Source organism: Stegodyphus dumicola, chromosome 12, assembly GCF_044657685.1.
Source record: "Stegodyphus dumicola isolate Sdum_Otavi_A_Nest chromosome 12, ASM4465768v1".
NCBI lineage: Eukaryota > Metazoa > Arthropoda > Arachnida > Araneae > Eresidae > Stegodyphus > Stegodyphus dumicola.
In genome coordinates this window covers 46,310,583-46,334,109 of record NC_140779.1, presented here as the reverse complement: position 1 = coordinate 46,334,109, position 23,527 = coordinate 46,310,583, and the positions used below count along the sequence as shown (strand labels likewise).

At 34.4% G+C, this 23,527-nt stretch overlaps 1 long non-coding RNA gene across 1 annotated transcript in view; it reads left to right on the top strand.

The window, feature by feature from the left end:
- The window catches only part of LOC118205518 (uncharacterized), a 154,994-nt gene extending 133,429 nt beyond the window's left edge, over window positions 1-21,565 (top strand). The window contains exon 4 of the long non-coding RNA XR_015044410.1: window positions 20,703-21,565. This is a non-coding gene — a long non-coding RNA (uncharacterized LOC118205518). The remainder of the gene's footprint in view (window positions 1-20,702) is intronic.
- The last annotated feature ends 1,962 nt before the right edge of the window (window positions 21,566-23,527 follow it).

Below are 23,527 nucleotides of genomic sequence, written 5' to 3'. Positions count from 1 at the left end.
TGAAATTTTATATATAGGACTACTATAACATATAGATGTGCACCTCGTATTTTGGTTTCAATCGACTGCACCAAACATATCTTAGATCTTATCTTTACAGCTGACATTAACTACAAAGAGTTCTAACCAATATCCTGAAAATTATAACCATTTTAACATTTGCTTGGTTTAAAAAAAAATAATCAAAGATGTACTTCTAGTACATTGTCGCAGGAGGCGGAAGTTCAAAATGAGAATTCATGAGTACGTAAAGTAAGAACGGAAGATGTTTTACTGGCGTGCAGGCAGTCAGAGAAGAAGTCATGTGATCTTGAGAAGGCACCTGGTTGGTCGACATAGAAATCAGCAAAGTCATTAAAAGTTCTTGATTTAACGATAAAAACACTTAATATGTAATAAATTTATCTATTTTCCTTTAAAACATAGTCCATAGCGATGAGGAAGGAAAAAAAAAAAAAAAAAAACAAGATGCACTATTTACACAATAATATTTAAATGAAAAACTTTAACTTGTAGGCGTTGCTTCTGAGAACTAATGCGGTACTCAGAGTACGAAACAGAAAAACATTAAGTCCAGAGTGGAAAATTCTTGAGTAAATAAAGTATGTACAAACTACAAGTTGAAGTGCGCTATATACAAGATGATGATTAAATGAGTGAAACTATAAAGTTGCAGTTGTGGAATTGCAGTTAATCAAACTAGAATTCCAAATCAATATTCGTAAAACAGTCAAAATCGGTTATGCCTACTTCGATTTTACTCATCAACGATTTTGCTGTTTTGAATTTCTGTATGAATTCTTTAGCCTTATTTATGTGAGTTTTTCAGGAATTATCCATGAAGAGATTGAAGTTTCGTTTTCATTATCAGTGTTTAAGTTATTTGTTGTTCAAGCTGATTTAGTTGGTTCATTTGAAAGGGTGGGGAAGTCAGTAGCTTTATATTGAAATCTATTGCATTCTTCTGCTGCTTTTTTGGCTTTTGCTACAGCGATGGCTTTTGAATGTTATTAGGGTTATCAGGTTCTATGTTCCGCCTTCCTTTCTTTGGGAACATGCAGAGACCTGACTCGGAACAGGGAGCTTACTAAAGCTTTGTTCAATAACTGTGGGAAGTAGACAAGATACACAGGAAGGGTATACAAAACCCTTTATTTTTCACTCTTTACAATAATTTCCGTACTTCGGAATACAGATACCAACTACTTGTGGTCTGAACGTAAGAATATAAAAAATATAACTAAACTTTGGATAAATAAACAAGGGTCGACGTGTAAGATTGGCCGGATATTAACAGGAAGCCGTATGTAGTACAGAGAACTGTTAACACTACAATACGTTTAAAATTATCACGAGGATTAAACCTCTGGCCTGGAAGGCAACTAGCAACTGAGTAAAACTTCTAAGGTAAGCGGCCTGCTTCGACTAACTCTTTCCTCTCTCTCGCTTGACAAAAAGCCACAACTTAAGTACTTGGCGTTCGCCAAACAAATTTTGCATAAATAAGTTAACGCTTTTAATTCTGGCCGGAAGTAGAAAATAAGAAGTGATAGTAAAGATTTAAAATAAAATAAACGTTAGTAAAACTTAAGATCCTTACAGGGTGTTTTACACAACCTTTATAAATCGAGACGTGGTTTTCTCCACAAAATGCACAGCATCCAGGTTTGTTGTCCTCTTTCTTTTGAGTACACATGTAAGTTTCGTGAGACTTCGCACATTTCATGCACCTCGCTGTATAATGACATAATTACCTCGTATGGCCATAACGTTGGCGTTTATGACATTGTACGTGGCCTTTTTTTGATTTGTAAGAGGCGATAAAAATGTCTAATCCTCTTAATTTCTTAATGTCATAGACTTTTTTGCCTTCAATACTTCGTTTGCATTCAACCTGAAAAAGTGGAAGTTTCAATGTATTGCCGTCTTTTACTGTCGTGAGTTGTCGAACTTCAATGACAGGAATTTCATTTTGTTGCAGTTCCTGCTTGATTAATTCGGTAATTGAATCCTTGGGAAGTTTTTTGATAACCGCTTTTAATGGATTTTCATGATTTGGATTAAAACTGTGGTATTGGCTTCCACGCTGTTGCAGTAAGCTCGTGATAAATCTAAAGTGATCAGAGTCGTAAACTCTAATAGTTAAAGTTTCTCTTTTCATATTTCCTAAGTAATGGGTGATACCGTTACTTTCGATTTCGGTTTGTATACAGGACTGCTATAACATGTAGATGTGCACCTCCGATTTTGGTTGCACCAAATATATATATATATGTATATATATACACAAATATATAAATATATGCATATATACATACATATATATGTATGTATGTATTTTTTTAATATGTTTAAATTTTACAAAAGTCTTTTTAAAATTATTTATGAGTTAAATTTATTAATTTTTTCTCACCCCGTTTTGATTTTGAAATCATCTCGACTTGTAATTTTAACATTTATTTTTTACGATAATGCTTTTACTAGTACTTTATTATTGTTTCTAGTTACTGAATGATTTTACATTTTTGCTAAGGAACTATATAGCCAAATGTATTTTTTAGCATAAGCTTTTAAATGTTTATCTTACTTCTAAAATTTTAAAAACTTTTGCAGCTCAATGCGCAAAATTCTTGACCGCTAAGTAATGTTGTCTTGCTACTTATATATATATATATCCACTCTGTTACTCGGCTCAGCTGAATATCTTTATTCTTATATGTTTTTAAATTGTGCATTTTTTCCTTTAAAAATCGTGGAATTATGTTTTTCGTATTTTCCTGTTAAGATTTTTATACCTTTAGTTAACCTGTGTTAATAACCTTAGTTAATAACTGTGTAATTATCAACTTTTTAAATATAAAATGATGCTTAATAATAAAGCTAAAAAGACAGGAAAAAATGGGTTAGTAAGAGTGTCTACAGCAGGCTTGTAGACTACGAGCTGAGCGAAAACCTAAAAAATCTGGACAAACCCTTTTCAGCGATTGTTAAAATCTGAAAGCTTTCAATTTTTTTAATTATTATTGTTTACTTATATTCCTGCATAAACTCTCTAATTTTTTTTTCTGTTTAAGTATTGTATAGCATATAGCTTCGCAATACTTTTCTGGACTGAGCATCATAAATTAATTTTGCGTTTTCAAAACGCTTACACAAAAATTAATAAAACTCAGTGATATTACCAGGATTTGAAAGCTTGTAGCTAGTCTTAGGTCCTAGATATGTTCTTAGAATAATTGTCAGTATTCGTTTAAGAAGTTAACCTTCTACATGGAGTTTTATTTTGCCCAAGTCTGAAACTAGTATAATCAGAACACTACCTTATTCTTTTCAGAAGATAGCAACTCAGTCCAGAAATGTAAATATGGACACTTTTATTTGCTTTATCTAAATTTCCTCTTTTTTTTATTACTTTATCTTTGTACACGTAAAATTCGTATCACATATTTCTATTTGAATCAAACTCATATCGTATGAAAGAGGCAAGAAAAAACTTATCCTCATTTAGTTTAAAAATTACTTCTTACGCTCGAAGAAAGAAAGGAAATTTAAACTTATTTTACCTTATTTAAATAACTTCTATTTTCTTTCTCAACTCTTCATATTCTTAGTTTCGAATATTACAATTATTTCTGAACACAATGACTAAATTAAATCTCAATTAGGTGTATTTAATGGTTTGGCATTTTATTTTGCAATAAGAGCTAGAGAGAATAACTATAGAGTTTGTATAATATTCTCTTATTTGATATAAAGTAAGCGTTTATTTTATAATCATAGTATACATTTGATTATTATGAACTATATTTATAAAACAAATAATAATGAAAAGAACGTGTTCTTTTACGGTTATAAGTGAAAAACAGATCGAATCTAACCAGTTATTAGAAGTTTGATTTAGTGCGTAATCACAAGCTATTAGAAAAAGATTTAGTTATTAAATTCTTATTTTAATTACAGAAGATGTTCTAGTAGAAGTACTTAGTTTTTCATTTAACTAGTAAGCCCCCGATTCTTTAAGGAATATAATAAGTAAAAGTTTCAAACTCGTTACGATATGAAATACACGGAAATGAGAATGAGAGGATTAAAAGTAAAGAATAAATCCAACTTAAAAGATGCATGTCCATTTTGAGACATGGCGATAATATTAAACTAAAAGTAAATGAAAGTGAATCAATTATTTTATTATTTTATTTTACGTAACGCAAACTTTGCTCAACAATGAGCGCTAAAGTTAATAAAACAAACCAACGGGTGAAAGCAATCAAAATCTCTATTGTACACAATATATGGGATAAAAACATTGTTAAACATTAATAATGTCATATGGTTTTCCTTACAGATGGCAGCAAAATGAAAAGCAAGGTTGGGCCTGCATTTGTTCTTTTTGAAGGCCTTTCTGAGAGTTGTTATTTTAAACACCGTCTACGGAATGAATGCACAGTTTTTCAAGCAGAACTTAAGTGTATTTATTTTGCTGTCAAATGACTTAAGGATAATGGGAACAGCATCCTCAATGTACCTTATTTGTTTCTATTCGCTTTCTTTTCTTCACCTTTTGAACACTATTATCAGCAGCGACAAATTAGTAATCGAAACCCTATTAAGTATCAGTTCGCTTAAAAGAAAGGGAACTGATATCTGTTTTTCTTATGTATGTGCTCATCACGGATTCTATGTAGATGAAAGATCTGATTTCTTAGCTAAAGATGCCTTAAATTTACCCATTGATATTAATATTAGCATTCCAAAGAGCTACTGGAAGTCCTTTCATTATAAGAAGGTTTTAACTAAGTGGAATGAAGAATATCTTGTAATTCTAAGGGCATCAAAAAGTTCTTTCCTTCTATTTACCATAGACTGCATTCCCAGTCTTTCTTCTCTATTAATTTTAAAGTTTCTCAGTTTTTATCTGCTCATGGTAAATTTTCAAGTTACCTGTTTCATTTCTATCTATTCAAAAAAGGTACCTCAAAATGTGGAACATTTGATATTTTTATGCCCTACCTTTGATGGCCCTAGATTATGCTTGCAGAACGATTTGAAAATGTTCGGCCTATCAGTTTTCGTGAACTCCAAACTGCTGTTCTCTATTTTTGTTCGTTTTATTTATGCATGTAATATATAATGTTTTAGTTAACTTATTTTTTCTAAGCCCCGTGTAGTACATTTGTGGTGCACAGGGAGACTGTATGTGTTAAAAAAAAGAAAAAAGGAAAAGAAAACATTACTATTGATGCGTAAATCAGAATAACAAATTGCGCCAAATTTAATGCTAAAGAATACACTTCCACCTGATACGATAAGCACACCGCATGCAGATAGGAAAAAATTTAGCCATTTTTTGACGTACGGGTGGTCGAAAGGGAAGAGGATTATCTCTTTGAAGCTGTAAGATCAGCTAAGTGCGTCCACCCTACATGCATTTTTTTTTTCTCTGTAGCATACTTACGAGAATTTGTCAAAGTATTTCAGAGTTGTTACTTGAACTTCATTGTCACTTATACAGAATGTTGACACATTTCTGTTAATGAAGTTATTAAAACGACACGAAAATCGGTGTGGTGGTGTATTTAATTATGGCAAAGCACACTAGGGCTATCTGCCTAAGAGGAGGGATGCCTTCGTGCAGGACTTTCTAAGGGAAACTGGCTCGTATACACGTTACACATGAGGAAAACCACGAAAACACCCATGCAGCCAGCCCGTTCGCGGGATTCGAACCTCGGACCAAACTACTAGCGTTCAGCGACTTTACCGCTCGGCCGCTGGTGGGCACCACGAAAATTGGAGAAGATGAATAAGCGTAATTCAGGGAAAATGTTCTAATTTTAGTTGAAAAAACAATTACATTTTCCTGCAAAGAAATGATGATGAGATGATGAGAAAACTACAAAGAGTCCTTCTTTCTAGACTAAAATCTTAAATGCGTTGTTAGCGCAAACGAAGAGACATATTTTATTTACTCATTGATAGGTTTACGAATAAAAAGTATTGCACTCCCAAATAAAATTTTGAAACTGTACCCTCTACGACCATTCTGCATTCATTTTATTGAAAGTTGTACACTCACCGGGGGGGTAAGAGCCTTACATGGAATCGGAAATGTAAGAGAAATTATTCAAAATTATAAAAAAGGAGTAAAATTTGCACAAGACATTATCAGGTTCAATGTTTCTTCTAACCTTCTTCGGAAACATACAATGACCTGACTAGAACAGAGAGCTTACTAAAGCTATGTTCACTAATTGTAGTAAGCAGACAGGATACAGACGAAGGGTATACAAAACCCTTTATTTTTTCTTTATATACAATGACTTCCGTACTTCGGAATACAATGACCCTCCACTCGGGGTCTAACTTAAAAGATATCAAAATAAAACTAAACTCTAATTTAACTTTAGAATAAGATTGGCCTTATAATAACAGGAAGCGTATGTAGCACAGAGACTGTGAACACTACAATACGTTTAATTTATCAAGAGGATTAAAACCTCTGGCCTGGAAGGCAAAGTAGCAACTGCGTAACTTCTAAGGTAACCGGCCTGCTTCGAACTCACGGCTTCCTCTCTTCTGCTTGGCAAAAAGGCCACACTTAAATACTTGGCGTTCGCCAGACAACTTTGCATAAACTCCTTCACGCTTATATGCCCACCAGCGGCCGAGCGGTAAAGTCGCTGAACACTGGCAGTTCGGTCCGAGGTTCGAATCCCGCGAACGGGCTGGCTGCATGGGTGTTTTCGTGGTTTTCCCCATGTGTAACGTGTATACGAGCCAGTTTCCCTTAGAAAGTCCTCCACGAAAGGCATCCCTCCTCTTAGGCAGATAGCCCTAGTGTGCTTTGCCATAATTAAATACACCACCACCACACCTTCACGCTTATAATTCTGGCCGGAAGTAGAAAATAAGAAGTGATAGTAAAGATTTAAAATAAAATAAACGTTAGTAAAACTTAAGATCCTTACATACTTCCCGCCAGAGTTAATTAGTTTGAAACTGAGGTCTAAAACGACCTTGTTGAAAACTTTTAGCTCTAGAAACTAACGCGAGGCCAACCTTTTACAATCATAACTTAGCTAGAAACTAGAAAATTTAAAAGAAAGAAATTTGTTACAATAGCAGCTCCCGGAATATACAACAATCTTTTTTCTTTTTCATCTGTACTGCATCTAAACAGGAGCTTTATTCAATTCTGGTTCCTTCCAGAGATCTGGAAGGAAAACTAGTTTAATGAAATGTTACAGAATGACATTGCAAATAACATATAGAATATACTTTTCTTAACATTCTTATTTCATTCATGACTATTTTAATTATCTCTCCCCGTGCTCTCTGACATGTGTTGTAAAAGAACACCAACCACGAATGTGTTTCTGTTTACGTGTGCCACACTTCCTCCTACAATCAAAACACTAACGTGTTAAAATTCAACATACGAGACCTCTTAACACACCCTAATTTCAACTCTAGACCCTGAGGTACTATTCTGAAAGTGGCTAACTCTAAAGTGTAGCGTCAGAGAGCCTAACTACATCATTCAACCTTTAACACATATTCACCATGATTTAATCTTTACAGTCACACGAATAACAAATTTTTAACATTACTTTCACTTTTACCATATCACAGTATTTCTTAACATTCAAAATAACAGTTCACATGTATACAAGAACATATCAACATGCCGTTAATTTTACACATTTGAAAACATACATTAGTAGTACATTGTTAACTTCTATTCTTTTCAAAGCAAGTGCCAATTCTTTCTACATTGAAATAATACTACATTTCAAAAAGTCTTTCAGACTAAAACTTCTTTCTTGTTAGAATGTTTTAAATAAAATTTATACAATAACTTTTTACAATATTTAAGTCTTTATACAACGCTATTATACATCAACTTTAGTTTTACGCGCGAGTAATTGAAAAACATAATAAGAAAATCGGTCACAACTCATTTCTCGCCCTTTTGGCGATAAAGGTAGACCTCGCATGAGGTAAAACTTCTTGAAATCTGCCACTTGCAGTAAGAATGAAAGATTAACTTAAGTTTGTAAAGTAACATAAAATTTTACTTATCTTTGTAATATTCAGACATCCTTTTCTGGGCCCAGTCTTTAAAGGTATAGGAGATAGTAGCTTGGTTGATCCTCCTTCTTGTACGGGCTCGCCCTTCAGTGCTTTCCTCTGGAAGCTTCCGTTTTTCACCACTACGGCCACCCTTGAACATCTTCCTTTTGTGCTCTGCTTGTGGTCTTGGCCGTTTGGAGGCAGCTGGTCTTGGTGGAACCGGGAAACTTCTGTCGTGATCCTGCTTGGACCTCGTTGTTGGCCGTTCAAATTTTTCTTGTACTTTTTCCTCCGCCGCTGATGGCCCTTCCGCAGTTCGGCGACTTTTGCTGCGGAGAGTTCTGTCGGATGAGTCAATCTTCCGTTTCACAGCCGGGTTATAGTTGCCGTCCTTTCAACCGGTCTTTTCCACATACGTCGTCCTTCTCCCTTCTTCATTCTGGGGGTGTTCGTGAACTCTGTTTTTTGGACGGTGGAACGGCTTCTTTTTCTTTTTACCTTCAGTTTTTCCGCGGGGCAATTTTCTTTTCACTTGCTTCTGTCTCTCATTGGCTTGCCCTTGTACTTGTCGTTTTCCCACCTCTGGAACTTGTACCTGCGGTGTCTGCCGTACCGGATCCTGCAAAAGATCTGAAAAGATTTTCATTTTATTACGATCGAAGTAGGGCTTGATTTGATCAATGTTTGCGGAACAGGTTTCACCATTTCTTGCCTTTAACACTACAACAGCGTGAGTTATTTTTTCTATAACATATGGTCCTTCAAAGCGTGGAAAAAATTTGGCAGTTTTATCTTCTGGTGCTGAAGAAAGTGAATGCTTAATTTTTAGTACTTCATCCCCTACTTTATAAGTTACTCCCCGTCGTTTCAAGTCATAATACAATTTTTGTTTTCTTTGTGCTACTTCCGTATTCTTTTTTGCTTCTTTTATTAGTTTTTCTATATCACCCATTTTAAATTCTGGGGCTCTTTGTTGCACATAAAATAGTTTATCTAACGGTGTTATAACCTTTCTGCCTAGAAATAACTCAGCAGGAGTTTTGCCCGTTGTATCATGTTTTGCGGTCCTAAGGGCGAAAGAAAATTCATTGACATAAATATCCCAGCTTTTATGAAAATTTTTAACATAACTACGGATAATTTTCACTATATTTCTGTTGACCCGTTCCGCTATATTTGATTGCGGCTGATACGGGACCATTTTTAAATGACGTATGCCCAGTTTTTGGCACATGTCTTCAAATATATTACTTACAAATTGAGGACCATTATCCGATATAACTTTTAGGGGCGTCCCGTATTTTAAAATATATTTATTTAAAATAGAATCGGTAACTAATTTCGCGGAGGCTCGTTTTAAGGGAACAATTTCGGTCCATTTACTAAAATGATCAACTATAACAAGGAGATAGCGACTTTTGTTTAACTGACTTTTTGGGAAAGGGCCCAATAAATCGATGCCGATTATTTCATTTGGAAATTCGGATTTAATACTATTTAGAAACCCGGCCGGGCGGAAATTAATATAATTAACGGCTTGACATGTTGGGCAGGACTGGACATACGCCCTTGTTAACTTTTGCAGTTCAGGAAAGTAGACTGCCTCGCGGACGCGTTGAGTAGTTTTTCGAATACCAGCATGAGAAGCTAAAGGGCTGTCATGGAGCTCTTGCAGGATATTTAATCTAAGACTAGCTGGGATAACAGGTCGAAATTCGTTGTTGGAATTCGTAGTTTTTGTATAAAATAATAGACCATCTATTAGTTCGTAATGGGCCGCCCTATTTCTTATCGCCACAATATCTTGGTGGCTAAAATTTTCAGGATCCTTCAAATACTCATAAATACTTCCAAACTCAGGATCCTTACCCAGTTCGGTTATTACAGTTTCTCGGGAATTTATTGTACACGCTGTCAGCATTGCAACTTTTACGGTATTACCCTGTTCGTCTAATTTAATTCGTGACAGGGCATGTGCTACGATATTTTCCTTTCCGGGGGTATGCTTGATTACCAGATTATATTCTTGCAGCTTGAGTGCCCATCTTATTAACCTTGGGGATAAATTTTTCCCAGAGTACAATCTAGTTACCGCCGCATGATCAGAATATACTGTTATCGGCGCCTTTCCAAAATAGACTCGGAACTTTTGCACTGCTAACAGAACTGCAAGTGCCTCTCTCTCGGTCGCGGAATAGTTTCTTTGTGTTTGATTTAAAGTTCGGCTAAAAAATGCCACTGGCTGCTGATTTTGCGAAAGTACCGCTCCTACCGCATAATCCGAAGCATCCGCTGAAATTTCTAAATTTTCATCCTTTTCAGGAAATTTCAACACAGGGGCTTGCGTTAATGCTTGTTTTAATTTTTCGAAAGCACTATTGGCTTCGGCCGTCCACGAGAATCTTGCCTTTTTCCTTTTTAATTTTAACAATGGCTCAGCGATAGCCGCAAAATCTTTTATAAAGGACCTATAATATGAACAAAGTCCTAGAAAAGAAGAGAGCTTCTTTGCCGTGTTTGGAGTCGGATACTTTTGTACAGCGATTATTTTTGATTCATCTGTCTCGATCCCTTTTTGTGATATTTTGTAACCTAAATATTTTAATTCAGGGGCTGCAAATTTGCATTTTTCGACATTAACTTTTAGACCGGCCTCATTTAATAAAGAAAACACCTGTCTTAAATCCTGTACATGTTGGTCTAGATTATCACTAGTAATAATGATATCGTCTAAATAGATAAATGTGGACTTTCCGAGAACAGGTCTTAACACAATGTCCATGCATCGCTGAAATGTTGCTGGGGCGCCTGAAAGGCCAAACGGCATTCGCAAAAATGCATAAGTGCCAGACTTGGTTATAAAAGCAGTCTTAGGCACGTCCTCAGGCCTGATCCCTATTTGAAAATAACCATTCGTTAAGTCTAAAGTCGTCATAAATTTGGTTGATTTTATGTTCCTTAAAATTTCTTCTATAATCGGTAACGGATATACCGGATATTTCGTTATGGAATTTAATTTACGGTAATCAATAGCGAATCTCCACCTTTTTGGATGCTCCAAAGGATAATCATTATTTTTCTTACATAAAACCACCGGACTAGCATAACTACTTGAGATAGGCGTTATGATCTTTTTACGTAGCATATCGGTAATATGCCATTCTATAATTTTTTCCTTATTCTTATCATACCGGTATGGTTTTTGACGAACCGGCAATGCATCTCCGGTGTCAATACTATGGTTAGTAACCTGGGTAAATCCTGGAATATCACTAAATAAGGAAGCAAATTCACTTACCACTTGTCGGATTCTATCTTGCTCGCCATTAGGCAGGTGGTCGAGATTTAACCTTGGCGGTTCAACCTTTTCTACACGCACTGGTTTCATCGTCAGCTTAAGAGACGCTTCATTAAAATCCAGTGTAGCTTGTGCGTCTGAAAGAAAGTCTATTCCTAGTATTAAGTGTGCTTGCAAATTCTTTACTATAAAAAACATCACCTTTACTTGTTCGTCCTTGATACGGATGTACAAAGGTACTTTACCTACGCACTTACATTGTTCTCCTTGCGCCGCTAATACTGTTGTATTATCCGCATTATATATGCGGTATTTGCGAAAATACTTTCTAAAAAAGACTTCTGCCACACAGGAACACTGCGCGCCGGTATCCAGGAGTGCGGTGGCCGGGATATTATTTACCAAGACTTCAATCTTCGGAAGAGTTAAATTTTTCACCATTACTGTATTTAACTTGTAGGAAGAGGGGTTTTCGTGGCCTTCGGATTTCCGCACCCTCTCGTCAGCAGAAATCCGTTTTAGTTTAAATTATTTTTCCTTTCGGTGCTTTCCTTCTTTCTCCACTGGGCTTGAGACTTTTTTCCTGGGTTGCTATTGAACTGTCGACGTTCGCCGGCTGTTTTTGAATGCTCGGGTTTCCTTGCCCACTGATTCGCTTTTTCTCCGTAGCCATGTGCTTGAGTTTGCTGTAGTCTTGGCGTACCAAATTGGTTTCGCTGTTGATATTGGCGTCTCCTTTCGACGTCCGCCGTTCTTCTACTTTCAAACTGGATTGCTAGCTCAAATAACTTTTCCAGTGTAGTCGGATTTCGTAATTCAATAAAGTCTTGCACTTGGGGTAGTAACCTCGGCAAAATCACTTGAATTATTTCAGGATCCGGACGGTTTCCATACAAGAGCTTGAAAACGTGAATTTTTCTTAAAATAAAGCTCGAGAGGTGTTCCATTCTTTGTTGATATATACTGAAAAGTTCTGTTTCTAATTTCGCACGATCCCTTACAACAGGGAAGGCTTTTAGTAGGGCAGTCTTGAAATTTTCGTAAGTATAGGTGGGACTGCCTGCTTGACCCAAGAGACTTCTGCCGATACATTTGAACCAGTTAAGCGCTTGGCCCCTCAAAGCGCTGGTAGCTAAGGTAACTTTTTGAAACTCGTGCACGGGGTAGAGCATGAAGTGGTCCTCCAATTTTTCCAAAAAACTGGTTACCTGTGAGTTTCCATTAAACGTTGCTTCTGGTTTCATCGCAGCGCGCATGGTCTGGACGATGTACCCAAATCCTTCCAGGGCGGCAGCTGGCATTTCTGGATTCTGAGCCGTTTCTGCAGGCAGCACAGGTTCTTCTTGAAACTCGGCCATGGTTATTCTTCGTCGGGCGCCACTATCAGGTTCAATGTTTCTTCTAACCTGCTCAGTCAGAATAAAGTTGCAAAGGGAAATATTACAGAAACAAAATAAAAAACGAATTTTAAAGTTGAGAATTTCGTTGAGATTATCAGGATCAATGTTTCTTCTAACCTTCTTCGGAAACATACAATGACCTGACTAGAACAGAGAGCTTACTAAAGCTATGTTCACTAATTGTAGTAAGCAGACAGGATACAGACGAAGGGTATACAAAACCCTTTATTTTTTCTTTATATACAATGACTTCCGTACTTCGGAATACAATGACCCTCCACTCGGGGTCTAACTTAAAAGATATCAAAATAAAACTAAACTCTAATTTAACTTTAGAATAAGATTGGCCTTATAATAACAGGAAGCGTATGTAGCACAGAGACTGTGAACACTACAATACGTTTAATTTATCAAGAGGATTAAAACCTCTGGCCTGGAAGGCAAAGTAGCAACTGCGTAACTTCTAAGGTAACCGGCCTGCTTCGAACTCACGGCTTCCTCTCTTCTGCTTGGCAAAAAGGCCACACTTAAATACTTGGCGTTCGCCAGACAACTTTGCATAAACTCCTTCACGCTTATAATTCTGGCCGGAAGTAGAAAATAAGAAGTGATAGTAAAGATTTAAAATAAAATAAACGTTAGTAAAACTTAAGATCCTTACAACATTATGAAAGTCATCAATTCTCATAATCATGTCATCGGTATCTCTGATTGATCGAGCTAACATACTGAAAGCGCTCAATTTATGGAAACTACCCTTAAAGGGAGAGAAAGACTTTATATGCAAAGGTGCAGGGACAGCTTGAATGTTTTTATGTGCCGTGTTATTCTTTTTAGTATACTAACTTAATTTTCTTTTCTTTTTGTTAAGCTGCTAAATTGATTTTGCTTTTATTTGGATACGGCCGGCTCGCCGGCTCGTGTCGTTTGTTGTTGGAAGGGTTGCGCCTGCTTTTCTTCATAAGGTTCAACAAACCAGGCGGAAGGGCTGCGCCCGTATAAAACAAAACAAAACAAAAACGCTCTACGACCATATTTATTATTAAATAATCCTAAAAAATATTAAATGCAGAACTTGGCATCAAAATAAACGATGTAGAAACTGATGTTTTCTTTTACAGATTGTAAATTTAATGTCCCAATGTAATAAAAAGTAAAGTTTATTTACTTTAAAAAATATTTAATAAAAGTAAGCTTACATTTATTGCTTTGACCGAAAAGTAAGGTGACTGATGTCATAAAAATAACTGTATTATATATTTACGTACAAATACATCACTGTCCTTCAAAGTAGTTTCCGCCGTCTACGATACACTTCTGACAACGTTCATACAAGTTCTGGAAACTTTTCAAAAAGTCCTCCTTTGAGACTGTTAAGTTCCTTGGTCACAGCAGCTTCTATTGCAGCTCCATTATATCGAGGCATATTGTTCCTCGATAGAATGGAGGAAAAGGCTGGTAGGAATGTAATCTTATATTTTTACTGGTATCTCCATGGTAATGACATCTATCCACATCTGCTAATTACTAAGTTAAAACTAATTTCCTTTAAAATTATAATTGAATTGCAAATCTTCTTATAACGACAACAAGTAAGTTTTAAATTCACAGAGAAAGAAATATCCTTTCCATGCGTTAGTCATTTGTGTTATTAAGTTGTAATTTTATCGACATGGAAACAGCTCATTTTGTGTAGTTTATTATACGTTTTGGCAAACGTATAATAATGCTCATTTCCCTTTTCTACAAATTCTGAAATACGTCTACAAAACTGCGAAACTGCAACCAGCATGATAATAGTCAACTTCATATTAATGTTAATAAAATATGCAGAAACTCAAAGTAGATCCCATACCTAAATCGCTTGAACTAAGCTCTTTTTTTCCCCTTCAAATTATAAGTAAAGAGCTGTTCTATTATCAAGAAGTATCTATAAGGCAGTAACACACTAACTCCACTACAAACTTAATTACCAGCATCAATACTCAAATTAAATGACACTGCGATTCTTTAACTTTCCAACTTCTAAAAAACTATCTAGATGTAAAATCTAAACTTTACGGTATTCGCAGAATTTATAACTTCATGGCCTTATACCCGAACGTAGGTGAAAAGGTGACCGATGATTAAAAAGTTGGAATAGGCCGGAATTAGCCTAATCTAGGTCAACTTGGTTTTGTGCCGTCTTTTCGGTGTTTAGTGTAAATGCCAGGTTACTGAGGGTTTTCGGTTTGCTACGATGTTAGGAATGTGCTTTAGGTACCCGAAATGGGCCTCCGGGTGGCCTGGATAGGAAAAGTAAATGACAGGTCTTTAATGACCTCGAGCAAAAAACAGAAGATGTAGCAGTTCGGGATACGTTAAGGAATTCTTCTGTTTGTTAATTCTGAAAGTTGTCTTTGAATTACGATTTTGAATAGAATATTAACCATGATAATAACCAAGATCTCTAATTTTCAGTAGGAATATCTATATGTAGAAAATGCTGAGAAGCGAAATAAACATAATTAAAGCATTTTTAATTATATGGCAAGTATTTCTTTATAAAAGAAGAGATTAAACCTGACTTTTTCATTTTCCTGCTAATAATTCACGATAATCACTTATGTAGAAATTATTAAATGGTGAACTATGGGTAATAGAACGTATTTATTTGCTAGCATTTCCGTCTGATTGTGTGTATTATCAGAGTGTAATTTCAAACCACTTTCTTATCTCCATTATTCTACTGTAGTCTATTGACCTATCTGTTCGTTACAAAGAAGCTGTAAGTGATTAAAAGAGCTGATAAGAAGAATAAAATCATTGAGCAAAATAAATGGCGAATAATATTCGAAAGGAACTGCAAAATATTTGAATTGAAAAGTGTCACATATTATTAAAAAACTAAGCATAAAGTGTTCCATAGTTGCGAAATCGGAAAGAATTCCTTTAATGAGGATAAAACGCTAAAATTTTAAATACAGTCGTAACGCTATGAATAAATAAACGCGCATAAAATAAAAACGGAAAGAGCAACTTATTTCTTATGAAAAAATCACTATGAAAGAAGCGTACATGGAAATTTTTACATTTTAAACATACTAATGTGGTTTTATTCTATGAAGGTAGCTCTATCCAATATTGATAAAAATAGGACGTAATTCAAGAGTTGTACAACTTATATTTCACACTGATCTTTCTATAAAACAAAATTCCATCATTTTCAAATTTCGTTTTTTTTTATATATAGAAAATGGGTAAAAATGGCTAAATGGGTAAAAAAATGTTCTTGATGTTATTTATGGATCTGTTTACTTTTTAATTGAGGGCAAAAAGTTCCATTACTTTTTGACATGTCATGAATATTTTTCCAAGTTTAGCCTCAGAAATAATAAAATGACTTATTTTAATTTATTTACAAAGTGGTTTAACCTGACAAGGCTTAACAACTTCCTGCTTGGTATTTTGAATAATTAATGAAATAAATAAAATTAACATGTTTGGCTTTAAAAAACGCATTAAGTCAAAGTACTTTTAGTAATCCTTTCTTGTCAAATATTGGAAACTAATTAAAAACTTTGAACTGAAATGATCAATCTGATATGGATCAATACTTTGTATATTTACTAATTTGATAAAAAAATTGAATCAAAATTTCCTTATTTATTCAAAATGCTTACTTTTGGACTTTTGCTGTTTCTGATCAAATTCTAAATCTTATTTATGATAATTTAAATCCATATAAATCGTATTTTCAGTTAAATATCTGATTTGTTTAAATAAAAATATAGCAACTAATTAAGCAATAAAAATCACAATGCACTGTTCAACATCTTAGCAAATGAAAGAATATAAATGATAAATATTAAAATGATATTAAAACACTTTAATATTCCATTTAACATTTTCAACAGATTTCATCACATGAAAACCTCAGAGATAAGGATATTGCAGAATTAAATTGGCAAAAGAGGACAAGACGAGTATTTTTTTCTCTTGACCCTTTACATTCCAGACCTTCATTATCGAAATTCCTCCGTCATTCAACTCATCTGAAGTGCTATGTCGAAAAGCCGCACCTAGGTCATCTTTTCTCTTGAGCTAAACAGAACTTAAAGATTTCCTCTGAAACCCGGACCTTGTTTCAGATTTCTGACGGTTTATAATGTTCCTTTAGCTGAATAGAGCAAAAAATATTGTGTCTGAGGAATGTGGAAATGAGGATTTTGTGGAGAATCTTTCAAGGAAACCTGCCTCATATTCATTTTAAATGTGGGGAAAATGATGAAAATACTTATTCAGTCAGTCTTTTCGCTAAGATTCGAATCCGAATCGAACTACCATTGTTGGCAATCTTATTCACTTGACTACTAGTGAGAGGCAAGTATTTGATCAACTCGACTTGATCTAGTTTTTTATGCGTATTTTCAGTAGGCAAGAAACAATAACAAGAAGCAACAGAAATTAATTGACGGTGATCATAATATTGACAGAACTCAAAATCAAACCTACAAAAACTGCTGAATTAGTATTTTAACCACTGGGGAACTAATGGGTCGTGAATAGTTATTCAATAATACGTATTAAATTTTCTTATTTTATCTCACATTCTGACGTGTCTAGTGCCAGAAAGGATTTGTAAGAACACTTTAAGAGCTTAGTTGTTTTTATAGGTTAGTTAATTGATTAAATCAAAAAACAATTATGATGACTATCCTAACGGTGAGACGTCTTCTTGGATGATTTTCTAAGGATAATGGACTTGTGTTTACATTACACATATGGAACAGAATAAAACCCCCACGCATCCAATCTGTTCGCAATATTTCCGATAGTTAAGGGGGAAATATCAAAGAAGTAGTGAACTTTTTCATATTATTTGATTAAAAGATTTAAAACAGACTTGCTTAGCAGTGAAATTTGGTATGGCATTACCTTCTGTGAAATAGGAAACTATTTTTATTTCTCTTCTTTAGCAGTTTATAAATATGTTAATTTCTGAACAGAATTATTGACGAATTTTTACTTTCTGATTTGTTTTGAGAAAACTGCATATTTATCACCAAAATGTAATCTTTTATCGAATGCAAAATTTATATTGGCAGCACAAGTCGCAATCAGTTTTTGATAACTGCATTCATAGGTTATTATGTATACCTATGATTCGAAAAACTGGGATTGAGACTATATATTAGTATTACGTTTTGTCTTTATAAAGCATGGCAATCTCTGTTGGCCTCGAACATATTTTTGCTGTCATATTTAGCACTGCTGTTTTGTTGCTTGGCGAATTGTTATGCACTTCTGGTATACAAGATAGTTTGTCACAGAATCCCTTACCATGACTTAAAGGAATCTCCAGGTTACGATAGTTTGACCTAAAGCACGCTCACTAATGTCTCCGTTTTGACTTACGTCTGCTCTCCTCTCTTGACGTAACAACGTTTCAGTGTGTACTGGCCATTCCATTTGTGGCTAGTTGTAGCTCTTGCGATATTTTTATAATGCAGTTTCGTTGCACAGGGAAAAGTGGACGAAGCACCAGAACTTAGCATATGCTCATACAGGTATTGTTCCATCGCACTGCTGTACAAGTCCAAGAATACCCCAGAGGGCCTAAAAGGCTCGAGTGATGCAATACCAAGCAGCGAATGATCGCTGTCCATATCTTCAGGGCCGTCTCCGCCGGTGGGGACAGGCACCTCATTCGTAAGTCTGGCATTTACTAATTTTGTACAAAATTTACAATTGGTACCATTTGCAGCAGTGCATAAAAGATCGCTTACAAAAGTTTTGTTTCATTGCACAGGTGATAGGTGAGACCAGGGTCCGGGCGCACGGGCGGCTTTCACTGACTATTGGATATTGTCCGGATCCCGCAACTGTGCAGAAAAACTGCATTGCCAAACAGGGGCTGATAGTGAAAAACAGATGTACTGCGGATTCTTACAATACCAAGGCTTATTATGCATAATATATGGCAATATAAAGATATCTTACATCGAAAAGTGGTGTTACTCCTGCACAATGGGACCACGTAGTTCATAATGATTTTGTTGATCGATTTTGTTTTCCCCAAAAAATTATAAAACTGATTTAAAATTAATTCTGAAGACATTTTTTGGTGGCGTCTGTACTTACATATGTATTTATCTCGCATAAGTCAAATACGAGTACCCTCAGAACGTTGAAATTTTGTATATAGGACTGCTATAGCATGTAGATGTGCAGCCCTCCCCCATTTTGTTTGCAATCGGCAGCATCAAAAGTATATAAATATATGTATATACGTATATCCACTCTGTTACTCGGCTCAGTGAGCTCAGTTTCTTTATTCTTATATGTTTGTAAATTGTGCATTTTTTTGCTTTAAAAACGATTGCATTATGTTGTTCTTATCTTTCGGTTAAGGTTTTTATGCCTTTTTATGCCTTTAGGTTAAGGTTTTTATACCTTTTTATGCCTTTAGGTTAAGGTTTTTTTGCCTGCATGCAAGAATTGTGGAATTGTCAACAATTTAAAAGTTTTTTAAGTGCGGCTTAGACTAACTTTTGTTTGGCATAGCAGCCAAATTCGTGTACATTTGAAACTTAGCAGAATAGTAGATTTGTTGTCAATCTAGAGAAACTAAGCTTCGCAACAACAAAGTGACGTCTTCTTTTATTATTGTGAATTAAATTATCCTTAATTCATCCTGGAATTATCATTGAAGTTATTAGCTTGTTTTTGCGTAGAAACTGTAATTTTAGTTGTAGAATTTTTGTTATTGTTTTAACTGTACGTGGCGTTTTATGTTTTTCTCTATCTTTAAATTTTTAATGAAAATATTTTGTACTTTTATGTACTTTTGCCTTGCTGCGAAGTGAGAACTGAATTAATTAGGAGCGCATGCGCATTAGGTAAGCGGCACTGAATCGTCTGTGAAAAACTGTTTCTTTTTTATTTGCTTAATTTCTTCTATACGTCGTTTCAGATTTATTATAGTATTTGAATATAACGTGTGATAATTCTTCAGATGATATAATTTTTGTGCATTCTGAGTTATAAAATGAATGTTAAGGAAACATAGCTCCGAAGTGTCGCTATGGTAAAAAAATATAGTGAACTTTAAATTGTGCATTTATTCTACTGTGGTTTATCCGCTATCGACGAAGTAGATTTAATTCAAAATTCGTTAATTGATAATTCAATTTGTTTAAATGAAACTCAGAAAAATTGCGTATGATTTAATATTTCGTGCAAGGATGTCATGTGGTGTACACATCAGATTTTTTTTCCGAAGGACTTACTATTAGATTGTTAATTATCCTCCATTTGTGCGTCCTATGATAAATCCCTAAATGTTAAGCAGTGGTTAAGGTACTATAAATATAAAAGACATGCAATAACCTAAAAGCAGTCCTTGTTAGAATCCTGTAAAGAAACTTCAGGATATTCGCAAACGAATTGCAGCTCGAGTCCTCAGCTGAAGAGGCAACTTATATTTGTTCTTTTTCTCTGTGTAAATTTGTGTACAACAAGCACAACGGGGTCTTGATTTTCCAACTATTGGAAGATGATTCCCAACACATTCAGGACATTCTTATGAATCTTCGACCCAGTAGTAATCTTAAAACTTTAGTGAGACATATATGTTCCGTTAGTAGTAAAAAGGATTAAAAGTAAAATTCAGGGGCCGAGTGCAAGTGAAACATCTTCATTTACGGATCTCTTTCCTAATATTTTACCTAGATTTTAATGTATGAAAAGTATTAACTTGTTAAACAATTTTGGACACTTATTTACTTTAGTTATTGGCATGCATATTTTGATTATGTTTTCCTGTTAAAAGAATATTGTCTTCGCGTTCAGCGGATTATTATGCTATTTCTATCTGTACCGAAAGTGTATTATGTTCATATGGTTTCAGAAATTATTCAGTATTTTATGTTTTTTTTTCTTTATTACAGATATTTACATGTTTTGAAGTCATTTTCATGAAGATGAAGGTGACAAAATTAAGAAGTAGTTGCCATGCAGAAAATGTTCGTAAAACAACTATGTAGTTCGAAATATAATACTGGAAATATTTTTGTGTATTTGCATGGCTTTGTACATATAACGAACTTGCTATATTTTAGTTCTATATTTACTTTATGTATAGTTTTTATCTATGGACGATAATTTTTTCATTGAAAATTGCGTCATCATTTCATTTACTAAACACAATAAATTTTAGTATATGCTATGTAACGCAATTCCATTTTAAAGCTGCATTGTATTTCACTTATTATTCAGGAAACTAATCAGTTCTTCAATTCACTATGAATGTTATAAGAATAACGGAGAAAAGTGTTTTAAAGGACGAAATATAAAACATACATCGTGCATATTTTACCTAATATAATCTTTTCAGCTGTAAAGGAAACATTTATAAATCAAATATTTATAAATCACAAAAATTTCTTTAAATAACTGTATGCAATCATACAAAACTCATTGAAGCGCATATGATCTCAATGCATTCTTTGTAACAATAATACAATAAAGTAATGAATGCTGCAATTAGAAATGGGTAAAGACTGTATAAATACGATTTTCTTTGAATTTTATTTAATTCAATAAAACAGGTAATTCTATTAAACTATTCTTCTGTTGCACTAAATATACTGCCTATTATATGTATGCTTTCATTTTGCGCGAAATAATGTATTATTCAGGCCAATAACGGAGCTGCGCTTAATAACTGTTATTTTCAAATAATATTCTTCTTATAATCTTTTATATTTTTGGACGCCTGAAATGTGTTTCCAATAAAACATATTTATTTGTACTGTTCAGTAGTTTATTTGTCACATATTTTAATTTTTATTTAAATGTGTTTAACTTTTATTGCTACCTAACTCTCTGAACTATTTCCAAAAACAGTTTTATTATTTATTTTTTAAGTAACTGTTTAACGGGTTCTTTATACTTATCTGTTTATTTTTGTAATGCGGTTCCTAATTTAATTCTCTTAAGTACGTAATTTTTTAATAAACGAAAAATCGTGTTTAGATCCATAGTGAAGTTGAAATTTATTCGCTGAGAATCTGCAATTTTAATTTGATTTAGAGAGCTCATCTTAAGCAGGTTTTTTGAAGTTCCAATATGTTACAATAAAAACAAAACATCAATTTATTTAAAATCCTATTCATTTCCTAACAAGAACATTTTAAGAAATCAAATATTTAAAGAAAGTATTGCAAACTCAAAGTAAAAAAGAAACTTTGATCTTTACGAATAAAATGAGATAATATTTTTCTTGAGCTATTTAACAGAATTAAATTTCAGGATGAAAAAACTCATTTATTTCAGATAAATAGATATTCTGGAATGTTTGAGAATGCATCGTTAAATGTCCTGACTATGCTGGCATCAATCACTAGCGAAAATCGAACTTATGATTAAAATTTAGCACGAAAAGAGCGCGAAGAAGAATAGAGAAGATAAGAATTATTTTTAAACTGAATAATAATCATTTAATCAGTATGCACGCTTACCATGATTAACAAATAAATGCGCGAACAAAAACCATTAAAACTATCCATTATAAGGTACATCACATTGTATTTTTTTAAATTAAGAAAACAGATACAAAACTCCTCGTGTTCCACGAAATATTCCACGAGGCTTACAGATGTAAATAAGTCACACAAAGTAAAACGAATTTAACAATATAAACATAAAATCTAGCCCTGAAGAGAGCGAAGGAAAAAAACTATATATATAATACAAATACTAAAATATACCATGAATAATTTAACAATGTTAATACTTCTATAAAAGAAAATAAACCAACTTAAAAAACGCAATAATAATAAAAATGTAATAATGCTAAAAAATAATATTGATACAAAAAAAAAGTATATCGACAGTACAAAACATCAATGCATAACGTAATCATACACAGGCCGTACGCAAAATAATACGACACATAAATGATAAAAAAATTAATCATATAAATAATAATAATAAACGATCAAAGAACAAATAAAGTCGCGAAAGACTGCGAAGGCTCGGAACTCCTAACAAGATCATAGAAAACAGGTGGTGTGGTGTATTTAATTATGGCAAAGCACACTAGGGCTATCTAGCCTAAGGAAAGGGATGCCTTCGTGAAGGACTTTCTAAGGGGAACTGGCTCGTATACACGTTACACATGGGGAAAACCACGAAAACACCCATGCAGCCAGCCCGTTCGCGGGATTCGAACCTCAGACCAAACTACCAGTGTTCAGCGACTTTACCGCTCGGCCACTGGTGGGCTCCATAGAAAACAGAAGGCCAGCAAATAGAGAGCTGCCCTAAACTCACTTTAAATGCACTTCTGGCAGTCGCACGCAACCTACAATGCAATAAAATATGTTACACATTTTCCACAGCATCGCCGCAAGCACAGAGTCCGCTAGTAACAATAATGAAACGAAGTAGAGTTAGAATAAGTTTCAAAATTCCCATGACCGGTCAAAATCCAAGTAAGTTTTATAATCCGGTTAAAAGTAGTTGAAGAACACTTCGGAAAAGTCTCTTTGTCCACTGGGCTTTCGAAGAAGCAAGATATTCAGCATTTCAATCAACCACAATTTTCTTCCAAGCCACATGCTTCCGATAAGACTTGGGAGAAGACAACATTAAATCGACATCACGACAAGTCGCTTATTTAGCCAATTTGTCAGTCTTATTTCCGAGAATACCACTGTGGCCGCGAACAAAAGTAAAATGAATATCTGCATACATCCAATAGCGTATAAAT